The 12,960-nt window shown below is 37.7% G+C and overlaps 1 protein-coding gene across 1 annotated transcript in view; it reads left to right on the forward strand.

Annotated features, from left to right (window-relative positions):
• DIAPH2 (diaphanous related formin 2) overlaps positions 1-12,960 on the forward strand; it is a 940,956-nt gene that overhangs the window by 13,919 nt on the left and 914,077 nt on the right. The gene's annotated exons all lie outside the window — the stretch shown is intronic.

A 12,960-nucleotide genomic window follows, 5' to 3' on the forward strand; every position in this document is an offset into this window, starting at 1 on the left:
CAGCCAATCAATGATTCTCTCTCATCATGGATGCTTCTCTCTCGCTCTCCCTCTCTGAAATAAAAAACATATTTAAAAATATTAAAAAAAATACCAGTCTGGCAGTTTGGCCTCTGTTAAATACTTTCATGGACAACACAAGGCCTATTATTACTGTTGCATCTTACATGCAATTATTTGTTGTTTTTTCTATGTTAGCCATGAAGAGAGTCGCTTTTGAACATTGCAAGTCATGCTGCCTGCTTCAATTTTTAGTTTCTCTCTTCCCCTCCCCATTCCCCTTCTGTTTGTTTGTGAAATTTTGTGTGAAGTAAAACTGCTTTGGAAAAACTAATGCCAATCTCCCATTATACAAGTACACAATATGCATTATTTCTTGTTTAGGGGAGTGCCAAGAACCACCTACCTTCTCCTGCTGCTTCCTGTGCCTGCTTTGCCTAAAGATTGGCTGCAATAAAAGTGTGACATATTCAGCCAAGCGCTATCTTTTTTAATTAGGCTGCTGAAAGTGTTGTGACAAACTCTTTTTGCGTTGATGTGTGACGAGTAATAGAGCCCTAAACTGTAGGCTTAAGTGCCAAGTAATACGGAAATGCATTAATGTGATTTGAGTTCTAGTCCCTCAGCCTTAACCATCCAGCCCCCGCAAAAGGAAAAGAGGGACTTTAACTTTAGAAAATGTGATGAGTAAAGTAGATCATGAATACACCAGTATATGCCTGGAATCCGGTGATTTCACACTTATGATCACTAATCTTAATGAGTTAAAATTTGTTGGTTCTTTTCATTGAACTATGTACAATAAATATGAAATAAGGTAAAGGCTATCTTAAGCTTACATAATGATATAAACATAATTTGGGTCCTGGCTTGTATGGCTCAGTTGGTTGAGTGTTGTCCCGTGCACCTAAAGGTCACCGGTTCGATTCCTGGTAGGGCACATACCCAGGTTGCAGGTTTGATCCCTGGTCAGGGCTTGTGTGGGAGGCAACCGAGTGATGTTTCCCTCTCTCTCTGCCTCTCCCTTCTTACTGTCTCTCTAAAACCAATAAAAACATAGTAAAAAAATTACAAATAACTGAAAAAGCTGATAATTAAGGTATTTTTAAAAATGTCTATTTTTTAAGTATCTCTCACCTATTCTTACAGATTCATATTGTCTCTAAATATGATTCTGGTTATTGATGTCCTTCTTTAGTTTTTTACCCCATATAACCCAAAGAGCTTTGTGTTTTGGACACATATATATAAAGGAGAATGTAGTATTCCTCTGACACCAAAATATGTTCTTCTTTTCTTTATAGCAGTGGTTCTCTTTGGAGGACAGTTTAACCTCCTAGGGGACATTTGATAATGTCTGGAGACATGTTTGGTTGTCAGAAGTGGGGAAGAGTGCTACTGGTATCTAGTGAGTAGAGGGCAGGGATGCTGCTGACCATCCTACAGTGTGCAAGACAGTCCCCCATGACCAAGAATTATTTCATTCCAAATGTCAGTAGTGCCAAGGTTTTGAAACCTTGCCTGGGATCCTGTGACTTTTTGTTTTAGGATGAAAAATTCCTATGGCTCCTTAACCATTCTTTATTCTCCATTCTATTCTTTCCTCTATATTAAGATGGGGCCAGATCATCCCTGTCTTCAAGGAAACATTGTTTATTTCATTGACTCCCACCAATGTTATTTTCATTCCCTTTCTTCCCTCAACAGGAAATCTGCTGGAAGGTACTGTTTACAATTTTGTAGTTGTAAACTATACATTTTATCACTTATCTCATTTCTGCCCTCTAAAAAAATTCTCTTCCTAATGCCTTTTAAAAGGCTATTTTTCCATCTGCTGATTCCATGATACCTCAACAAGTTTAGATACTAGTCACTTTTAACTCATCTGTACAGATTTTAGATTCCACGGTAGAGAATTCTCTGGCAACTTTTGCCTCTTGATTGGTTGACTGCCCAAAGTAACAGCTTCCTTGCTTCCCATCTCAAAAAATTCTCTCTTTATCTCCTCTTCTCCACATACAATTGCAGGCAATCATAAGCCTCTTCAAATGCTACCTGAATGCAGTTGAAGCCAAACCTTTCCAGCTACTTTGACATCTAAATTCTATACACTATCATTGTTTGCTGAAACACATCTCTAAACTATGATGCAGTTCTATTAAAAAACAGCAAAAAGTTGATTCATTTCTCTTAGATCCATCTGAAACCTGGAATTCTTTATGGCAGTGGTTGTTTTAATAATCTTTCTTTTTTCAGGGAAAATAAAAATTAACTTGATGTCACTCCCTGAACACACACACACACACACACACACACAGTAAGTGAGACACACACAGTATTTATAGTTTACTTTTTCAAGATAAGGTTTACTCTTGCCTCACATATCACCAGACTATATTACTATAATATTAGTCACTGACTGACCTTTATGATTTCTGGTTCAGTTGAATCAAGGTTAACTTCCCTGTTTGACCAGTGAAAGTCAGTGACTACTTCTCACTCAATTCGACAGGATCAAATTTATTTTTTACATTTAGGGTTACTGTTAGGCTACCTAATTTTAACTTCTTTTCTTCTTTCTGTTTGCCCTTTATTTAAGTGAAGATATTAGCTGCATTGCCCCTTCTGCCTGAAATAACCTCATCCTTTTTTTCTCCTCTTAGTGAATTCTAAGTACTTACCTTCTATTTCTTTATATAACTTCTTAAAATCTATATTACCTGATTGAAAGTGACATGATCAACTCATTCCCCTTCTAAAAGCCAGTTCATTTTGTGGCATGTATGGCCATGTTCCCAGTTATTCTTATTATAAATGTTCTTTACAGTGTGCAATCATTCCACACGCCAAATCCTCATTATGAATGAGGCATCATGCTGAAGGTGCAAGTACAACTATACATAGGTCTTACTCTCTAGGACAGTGGTTCTCAACCTTCCTAATGCTGCAACCCTTTAATACAGTTCCTCATGTTGTGGTGACCCCTAATTTCATTGTTACAAATTGAACATAATTAAAGCATAGTGATTAATCACAAAAACAACATGTAATTATATATGTGTTTTCCGATGGTCTTAGGCGAACCCTGTGAAAGGGTCATTCGACCCCCAAAAAGGTCGCGACCCATAGGTTGAGAACCGCTGCTCTAGGAGTTCGTGGCCTAGCAAGAAAAGGACATATGAGTCTAAAGTAAAGTCCTATAATAATAGGTGTCAGCAGAGTGCTCTTGAAATGCCACATACTGTGCTGAGTATGGAGAGGAGAGACTTAACAGAGGTCACATTTGCCTCTGGGTCTTAGAGAATGAAGAATAGTTTGATAAGGTTACAAGGGAAGACATCCTCAGTAGAGGGATCATCATGTATACAAGTTGAGAGCTAGGTAAAGGTATGTATATTTTTTAAGTGTCATTGATTGAAAAATGTCATGTCTTGGAGGGAAGGCTATGACTGAATTTGCTTTGTAACAGAATATGGGTGATCATATGAAGCATCTTTCACTAACTCAAAAGTGAAGTAAAGAGAGAGAACTAACATTTATTGAGTGCCTACAATGTTTCAGGCATTTTTCTGGGAGTTTTACATCACTATCTTACTTAATTTTTATCATAAATGTGTGCAGTAAGTATAATTATTTCCCTCATTTTACGGATAAGGAGAATGACTCTCAGAGAGCTTAACTTGTTCTGATTCCAAAATACATGCTATTTTATAGTAGCGTGCTACCTTCTTGGGAGTAACAGATTATATTTAAAAATTTAAAATGAACTATACTGGTTTTCTGTTATGTTAAAATATGCTTCATATTTTATATTTTTCTTCCTATCACAAACCTTATCCAGTGTCTAATAAATGCATTCTAACACGTTTCATCATTGTTGGATTAAGTTAGTTGAGAAATAATAGAGCTTGAGAAGTTGGCTGGGAGTTGTCCACAAACATCTAATTTAGAGCTCTATACAGTTAGTTTACTTCTGACACACTATTCAGCTGGAAAAGTTCTAGCTCTGAAATTCTTCTTGTTCAGTACTTGATCTCATTTAATAAACGTTTTGGAGAAACCCATCCCAGGACTGTACTATGCATTACTAGGGTATTCAAATAAACAGACCCTGCCCCCTAGAAACACAGCGTTGGAGACTCTGATGTGTACAACACTCTGGTGTAAGGTGGAATGTGTTAAGTGCTACTTGAGAGGTAAAAAGTGCTGGGAGTGCTAGGGCTGACTTCTTGGAAAGATTGGCAATAGAAGAGAGTCTTAAAGTGCTGGGAGTTTTCCTTAAACAAACAGCGCTAGAGAGAGAAAGGGGTAATTCCTTATAGTGAGAACAGTACGCCAACTGCCAGGGGCTAGGAAGTTAGGGCAAGTTTGAGGAATGAAGAGCTTCTTAATCCCTTCCCCTTTCCCACCCATCTCTCCAACCCCCATCTCATCTGGCAACATTCAAATTTGTTCTTTATATCATATCCATGGTTTGTTTCTGTTTTGTTTGTTCATTTATTTTGCTTTTTTAAGATTTCACATATAAGTGAAATCATATGATATTTGTCTTTTTATGTCTGACTTATTTCACTCAGGGCAATACCCTCTAGGCCCATCCATGTTGTGGCAAATGGCAAGACTTCATTCTTTTTTATGACTGAGTAATATTCAAATATATATATATATATATATATATATATATATATATATATACCACTTCTTTATCCATTTATCTCTTGATGGACACTTAGATTGATTCTAGTTATAAAAACAGTTACCATGGTACATAGTACAGCATAGGGAATATACTCAATAATCCTATATAATAAAAGGCTAATATGCAAATCGACCAAATGGCAGAATGACTGGTCGCTATGATGCACACTGACCACAAGGGGGCAGACGTTCAATGCAGGAGCTGCCCTCTGGTGGTCAGTGCGCTACCACAGGGGGAGCGCCGCTCAGCCAGAAGCCTCTCCCTCCTCCTCGGCAGTGTTAAGGATGTCCGACTGATGGCTTAGGCCTGCTCCTTGTAGGGACATCCCCCGAGGGCTCCCAGACTGCAAGAGGGCACAGGCCAGGCTGAGGGATGCCCCTCCAGTGCACAAATTTTGTGCACCGGGCCTCTAGTATTGTAATAACTATGTGTGGTGTCAGATAGATACTGGGCCTATCAAGAGGATTGCTTCATAAGTTATTTTAATGTCTAATCACTATATTGTACACTTGAAGTTAATCTAATATGTCAACTGTAATAAAAAAATTAAAAAAGAAGAGCTAGCCTAGTGAGGCCCTGATGTACATGCGATAGCTGTGGAGTTCAGTCTGGCAGGAGATTGCGGCTCCATCATGTTGAGCACTGAATGCGTCTCTATACAGTTTGGACTTCATTCTGCAACCCAGCTAGAATATCTGAGCAGGGAGTGATATCAGACCTTACTCTAGACCAGTGGTTGGCAAACTGTGGCTCACAAGCCACATGCAGCTCTTTGAGTGTGGCTCTTCCACAAAATACCACGTGCAGGCGCGCACTTACGGTGCGATTGAAACTTCGTGGCCCATGCACAGAAGTCGGTATTTTGTGGAAGAGCCACACTCAAGGGGCCAAAGAGCCGCATGTGGCTCGCGAGCCGCAGTTTGCTGGCCACTGCTCTAGACTTTTTATAATTGGAAATATGTACTTTAAAATCTTTCGTCAAAACTTCGTGGTAATTGGCCTATTGTAGTGTAAATATAAAGGCATGTATTAATTCTGATACCTTTTGGCATGCTTTAATTTGATAGCTTTGAACTTGTGAAATTAAACATGTACTGTAAATAGCATGTACTTTGCTAACTTAGTTTTGCAGTGACTTAATTGGCCCTTGCTCCCAACTACTCTTCTGTAGATCTGTGCCTCTAAGTCTAAAATTTTTGCCTGCCCCCCCCCCCCCCAAAAAAAATACAACTTCTCTAAAGGTCAGGTAGCTTACTTAGCATACAAGGCCTCTACTGTCAAACTGAATGTGTTGTGTCCAGACTGAATTACAGTCCCCGGAATATTCCCAGAGAAGTGGCAAGATTTATAATATATAAAACTAGGTAAAATTATCCTCACTAAAGTGTTGTCATGATTTGGTTGTTTCCATTTTCATGCATGAATCTCCTGTGACAAAGTAAGAGAGATACATTGCTCACAGCCATGGAAAAGTAGTCTAGGGTTATAATTTGAACTTGAGTTTCCTACTTACAATAATTCACTTAAGTGAACTTTGTATTAAGAGATACTGTCAACTTAGTTTTATTGCTACAGCTTATAAAGCTTTTGTTACTACAGGGGTCCAAATGAATTCAAGATAAGAGCTAGAGAAATGAAAATTTGTCCATATACAAAAGATTTCACATATCCAGCATATGAAAGAATTGTGTTTAAATCTAGTTTTTACACAAAATCTGATTTGTAACGTGAATGAAATAATATCTGTTATTGTTATTATTAATGATTATATTTATTTGAATGTAAAACTTTAAAAATACATACAGGGTTTAAGATTTAGCTGCCCCCGTAAAAGTAAAAGTAAAAGTAAACTGTCTTTCTGTTATGGTACGCAACTGTTATTCAGTGTTTGGTTTGGTCGAGGACAAAGATAATTTGTCCAAACTTGAATGTTTCCTTATTATTTCTTGAGAGAGGTATTACCTATCATGTGCTTTACTGAAAGTGAATTATTCTTTTTTTTATGCAGTGGTTTGTAGCTATAGAAATGGGACACCATTTTGCAAGGTACAGGCTGGGAAAATTTTCAAGCTCCTTGTTGGATTGCACAATTATTCCAAAAACACATAGGTCTTTAGGACATGAATCATCCTTTGCTAGACAACTTTCTCATGAGAGATTTGTGATTCTTGCAAAATTCCTTTTGCGCCCTCAAAACACGAATAGTATTACTACCAAAGCGGAGGACAGGAACTCTGTGGGTTATAAATACATGGCCATAGCAAAGGCCAGTGGCTGCCCTGCTATGTTAGAGCCAAAAATATTGCCTGGCCTTTTCCTTTTACACTGATGGTGCCTTGGGACTTGGCAGCCCAATCATGAGTGGAGTAGTGTCTGGTTTGTTTTTTTTTCTCAGTGACCTCCATAAATGTGATGGTACTGGAAACTTCACTTCTCCAGTCTCTCTCCCACTTGCCCTTCCCTCTGACTTCATTGCCAAAACGTTGGGGTTGATGATGGCCATCAACTTTCCCTGCTGCTACTGGCCCCTCCTCCTTTTTGCTTTGTAGTAAAATACTGGGACACATTTTCCCATAGACATTATTCCTTTATTTGGTACATATTGTAGTGCAGTTCAATTTCCTAATATTCTATTTAGGGCTGAATAATAAAGAGTTATGAAATATAAGTGCTTGGTATGAAAGGAATTTACAATATTATAAGAAAATTAAGCCTTGTATACACATCAGTATTGAGTTAGTGTCATACAAATGACTGGGGTTTAGAGACAGGAGAGATTAATAATTTGGGTTAAAATAGGCTAGGAACTGAGTCAGTAACTACTTCTTCCCTCCCCTCCCCTCCCCTCCCCAACTTCCACCATGGGGAAGTGCATTCAGAATTTAAAACAGAAGAGTTAACTATGAATTCATGGGTTGTAGAATGCTCAGTTTCAGCATTTCTATATAGGTTAGGTCAATTAAATTATTATAAAAATACACTTTAAGTAGATTTTTTTAGTAAACAAAATGTTCCTGATTTTTTAGAACACCACCATATATACATATATGCTCTGGCAGGGGCATATTATATATATGTTTTTATTGATTTCAGAGAGGAAGGGGGAGAGAGAGAGAGAGAGGGAGAGAGAGAGAAACATCAATGATATCGATTGGCTGCCTCTTGTGTTGGGAGAGATGACTTCCTGGAGGAGTCTATAACTCCCCCTTGCCCCCCCGCTGGTGTATGTGCTTAGAGTGAAAAACATATTCCAAAAGCTACCTGCTTTTCTAATGCAAGCTGAAATAAAAACCTACAAAATTATGACTGGCAGGAATAGACAGAAAATAGCATGCCCTCACGTTAATCTAACCGGGGTAGAGGCACACACAGAATCCCTGGGCAAGCTGTAACAGAACCCTTGGAGTACCTGAGATTATTATTTAAAGGAGTCAAAGGTTAGCAAAGGTTGACACTTTGCTGTAGCATATCACAATGACACAGTGATTTAATGACAACCACTTCTTTCTTGCAAATGGTCACTTTGGTTCTTTCTCTCTTTATGTCTTCTATATTTAAATTTTTGCTCTGAGTATTCTTTATTACTATGAATACCAGGAACATGCTGTATTTCAAAAAGTGTTTGTCAAACATTTCTTTCTTTTTTATATGTCTGAGAACATTGTTTCTTTGGGAACATGCTATATAAGGAGGTTAGGTGCAGGGGTAGCTCCCCTTTTTTCATACTCGATGTACATTGTAGATGAGTGGTTTTATTAATAGTATGAGGCTGGGCTCTGGGAGCAGTCACATGTCATGTAGTACAGGAACAATGAAGAGAGAGTTCCTTCCTCTTTTCTAGGTACAGGGCTGATCCTAGGCAATATTTTGAAATTGGTAAATTTTATCTTTGGGATTCCCCAAATTCCTTTCCGTACTACCCCTTTTCCATATAAAGGCGCCCTCCCTTCGGGCGACACCCCTCCCTCTGTAGCCCTCCTTCCAAATCTTCCCTCTTCCTCACTGTTCCAAAGTTACCTACCTCCTCTCCCCTCTTCTCTTACTCCTCTGTCATACAACTTCTCTCTCCTAAGTACCAGATGAACTACTGTGTGCTAAAATAATGTCTGGATTTATCGTTGTTTTCAAAAGATGGTTGCTAACAGCAATTAATAGCTTGGTAAAATATCTAACACAGTGGTTCTCAACCTTCCTGATGCCGCGACCCTTTAATACAGTTCCTCATGTTGTGGTGACCACCAACCATAAAATTATTTTTGTTGTTACTTCATAACTGTAATTTTGCTACTGTTATGAATCGTAATGTAAATATCTGATATGCAGGTTGTATTTTCATTGTTACAAATTGAACATAATTAAAGCATAGTGATTAATCAAAAAAACAATATGTAATTATATATGTGTTTTCCGATGGTCTTAGGCAACCCCCGTGAAAGGGTCGTTTGACCCCCAAAGGGGTCGCGACCCACAGGTTGAGAACCCCTGATCTCAGATAGCACAGGAAAGTGGCTAAAGCAGACAGTGAGAGGAGAGGGTTTGGGGGAGAGGGTAATCATATAAGCAGCCCTGATTTAAGGTTTACCTTGGGAATAATGGGCACTAAACTGTTTCTATGCTCCAAGTCTTGCCTTTATTCACTCATGAACCCATCTCTCTCACATCTCTACTCATGACTGCTTTCAAGACAGTGCAGAGAGGCTTCTGGAGTTGAGGATAGGCACATAGGATAGGGAGAGTGGATTTCTTAAGTTTGGGACTGCTTATATGGCCTTTTGAGTGAAGGGTATATTCCAAAAGGACTTAATATGACAGTAATTAATAAAAAGTCCTTTAATATTTATTACCCATAAATGGTGACATATAATTTCTAAGCTTAGACAGTTTACTCATTGAGGCAAATGAGGACTATCATTAAAAGCATTGGTTTCTAATAATTTATAAACTACCTTCTGTTCCTGTGTGGTGAGTTGTGATCTTACCGAAGAGTCCATTGTATTTGTTCCCAAACCTGTAATCCTCGCTGTAATTGCCATTGTGATGACATGATTTAATTAAACATCATGAAATTGATGAAATGTGAGTGTGAGGAGAATAAGATCCTTCTTTGAAAATTAAATAGAAGTCTTTTTCATGAGTTGATAAAGCAGCTAAAAAGATTGCCATTGAATTGAGTCTAGGTGTGACAGCTAAAACCTAGGAAAAATATTAGTAACACAAATCTAGAAGGATCCCTGTCTATGGCTTTGCAGGTATCTTTAGATTCTTTCTTTTAAAGAAAATGCAAGCCATAGAGAATGCATTAAGGGTGTGGTTTATGAAAGGAAGACTGCTCTGAACTTCAGCTAAGGAGCCTGTATTAAAAGAAAAGGCCTTACTTAGCTCTACATCAAAAGATTGATGAATGAATGTATATTTCTATGTTGTAAGTGATAATAACATGTTGAAGGTAATTTTTACTTGTAATGATTCCTCATTTTAATAAACTTTTACAAAGTAACCACCTACTGGACCTTATGAGATCTGTTCACTATTGTACCATAAAAGCTCATTTTCCATGCTGTGCGATGGAGTTCTAGCTAGCAGGTCTCTGCCATTTCTAGGCATAGAGAGGGACCAATATGTCTTCAAATTGTCCATTGAATGACCATGCTCATTAAGCAGATTGTATTCTCATTCTTTAAAATGTATGAATCCCAGGTTAATTTTTTATTGTAATATTCTGCCCATGACACGTGAAGGCATTTATTCAATGTGGAAATTTTATTTTGTGGAAATGATAAAGTAGGAATTATTTTAATATATAGTGACTAAATTTATCCAAGGATGTACTTTCTGAAACATTTGTGGTCTGCCGGGCCAGTGGCCGGCAAACTGCGGCTCGCGAGCCACATGCAGCTCTTTGGCCCATTGAGTGTGGCTCTTCCTAAACCTTAGGAGTACCCTAATTAAGTTAATAGCAATGTACCTACCTATATAGTTTAAGTTTAAAAAATTTGGCTCTCAAAAGAAATTACAATCGTTGTACTGTTGATATTTGGCTCTGTTGACTAATGAGTTTGCCGACCACTGGCTAGGCAATCTTGAGGAATTCTATATATTTGTACCTTGACATTGTTTTAGTATTCATCATTTTTAGTAGGATTTTTTTAGTAGGAATGTTGCTAAGTATCATTTACAAGTGAAGTCTGATAGGGGTGTTCTGGAACCATTCACATATTACAATAGTTCTTTTAAATGCAGATGAACTGTCATTCAGCTTCCTAAGCTTACTCTGATCTGGCTCAGCCTTCAAGGTAGGATGAATAAAGCAGTTTTGTCCCCAAGGCGTTTGCTGGATTGACTTTTTGTCCCTGCTGTATTGAAAAAACATACTTCGCTACTGACCCTTTATGTATTTTCAATGATCATATGGATGATAGTCAAGTGGTTAGAATTCATATGCAGAGGGGTATGCCATATCGCAATTTATATTCCAAATCGCTATTTCACTGTCCTGTCAGCCACATTCTTCCTGGTGATTTAAAATTTGAGTTGATTGCTTTTAATGAACACAAAAAGATTTTTCCATTTTTCTCTTGTTCCTTTGAGTGGATTAGTACCCTGAATTGGTAGGATTAGTGCCAGTTAATCTTTGGATAACATATATAATACCCCCCCATGACCCTTTTCATCAACCTTCCACTTTAGGATAAGAGGGAAAATTAACAACTGGTTAGGATAGTTTGAGAATTTGTGTATGAGGTAAGTATTTTTCTGATGCAATCTCTGCTAGCTGTATATTTAAATGGGTGAAATATTAGAGAAAGTATATGAGATAGAGGAGAATATGTCCCATTTTTCAAAATTCCCTTTTTCCTCCTTTCAGAAATAACTTGCTTTTTCTTTTTGTTCCACTACTGCTGTGTTGATCTAGATTAGTTTTAGATGTAATGATCTATTCAAATGTCATCATAATATTTGCTAGCATTTTCTGTTCTTGCACATAATCAAGGTAGACTTCCTATTAGAAAATAGGTCTGCTCAAACCTCAGAGAGAAGGTAGGGGAGGGTGGGGTAAGGGGGAGAGATCAACCAAAGGACTTGTATGCATGCATATAAGCATAACCAATGGACACAGACACCAGGGGGTGAGGGCATGGGTAGATAAGGACACATATGTAACACCTTAATCAATAAAAAAAAAAAGTTATTTGAAGAAAAAAATAGGTCTGCAGTAAAAACAAAACAAAATTCAAAACCCAAAACTTTTAAATGAACAACATCCTTGACAAACTGAAGTAATTCCCTGGCTAAATATTGAATTCTTAGAATCTGGAACTCTGCTAAATAAGCAGGTTTATTACAAAGAAATTATAAAAGGTAGAGCTGGGTACTAATCTTGACTTGTCTGTGAGCTTTGGCATATTACTTCACTGCTCTGGTTCTCCTTTGTTTTCCATATCTGTTATCTTCTCTATAATTATCATATTTTGTTTGTTTCATTTGATGTCCTCAATCCTATTAACCCCCTTTCCCAGATACTGCCTTTCCTGTCTCTAAAATCCTACCAATCATGTTCCTAACTTTGATTTTCAGATGTTTTATTCTGTTTATTATTGTTGTTTCTTTTGTGGATATTATTCATAATTGTTTCATCCTTTCTTTCCAGAACTCTGACAGCTTGGTTTTTCCTTCTTCCTCTTCTTTCATCATTTTCTTTTCTTAAGTGGGTCTTTATTTGTATCAAAATGCTATCTATAATAATAAAAGCGTAATCTGCTAATTAGACTGGGCAGCTGGATGATTTTGCGGACGACCTTCCGGATGAAGCCGGGGCTGCGAGGGCTGAGGCAAGCCACCATGGCTGTGAGGGCCGAGCCACTTGCACGAATTTTGTGCATCAGGCCTCTAGTATATACATAATTAAAGGGCTTGTTATAAGTAGTTACCATCTCATTCCCCATCTCTATCCTTAGTGTTGTTCACCAGTGGTGACCCCTTTGAACTATTTTAATTGTTTTGTCTGGTAGTTTTCTCCTTATCTATAAATACTAGTAATATACTATTGTGTATCACCTTATCAATTTTAGATATTATCTATTGACTTCCTGCTAGGATAGAAGAGGGCTCTTGCCATCCCTCACCATCCTATCTTTATCATCACAATACTGTTATCACTCTTTTTAGTTTCTGCGGTTTTAAGAGTACACATTTTTTGTTCTCCTTTTACGTGATTACATATAACTTACTTGAGAAAACATCTGAAGTCCATCTAGATTTTT

Source organism: Myotis nattereri (genome assembly GCF_964212035.1).
Source record: "Myotis nattereri genome assembly, chromosome: X".
NCBI classification, from domain to species: domain Eukaryota; kingdom Metazoa; phylum Chordata; class Mammalia; order Chiroptera; family Vespertilionidae; genus Myotis; species Myotis nattereri.